Source organism: Corvus brachyrhynchos, unplaced genomic scaffold (assembly GCF_000691975.1).
Source record: "Corvus brachyrhynchos isolate BGI_N302 unplaced genomic scaffold, ASM69197v1 scaffold340, whole genome shotgun sequence".
NCBI lineage: Eukaryota > Metazoa > Chordata > Aves > Passeriformes > Corvidae > Corvus > Corvus brachyrhynchos.
The window spans coordinates 474664-475290 of NW_008235987.1; the positions used below are offsets into that span (position 1 = coordinate 474664).

Sequence of the window (627 nt, forward strand, 5' to 3'; positions counted from 1 at the left end):
CCCCCCCCATCCCCACACACAGCCCCCCAGCCTCTGGCATGGCTGGGTGAGCACTGGCTCAACCATGTCCACAGGCACTGTGCAGGTGCAAGGAATGCAGCCAGGCAGGCATCTCACCTGCTCTCGGCACTGCTTACGGTGCCAGGCCTTGAGAGGAGCAGAGCCCCAGCTGCTCGGCCACAGGGCTGGCTGAGGAGGTCCCGCAACCCCCTGCCCCACTGTGCAGCCCCCCTGCTGGGCAGGAACCAGCAGCCAGCAGCAGCTCACACAGGGGGCTGACCTTCAGCACACCCACAACGCAGCAGGAGCTGGGCTTTCCCACACAAAATTCCCTTTGGAGAGTGCCACCCTCCCCTCTGTAGCCACAGGCACTTGTGAGCGCTCACACATCCTCTGGGGGAGGGCAGGACATGCCATGGCCATGCTGCACTGCCTGCAACCTCCCAGCCGCCATCACTGGCTCCTGAACAACCCCGTCCCAGCGCCGCACCAGCTCCAGCACAGGGCAATGCCAGGCAAGGGGCCCGGTGCCCGTCCATCCTGCAGGGGCTCAGTGCTTGTAGAGGCTTGAGCCTGGGAAGGCCGGCAGAGGAAGGAGGCGGTGAGACAGCGAGGACACTTTGTGCT

General features: G+C 65.2%; 1 protein-coding gene across 1 annotated transcript in view; it reads right to left on the reverse strand.

Annotated features, from left to right (window-relative positions):
- Positions 1–627, reverse strand: part of CYTH1 (cytohesin 1) — a 12315-nt gene that overhangs the window by 11365 nt on the left and 323 nt on the right. The window lies entirely within an intron of this gene.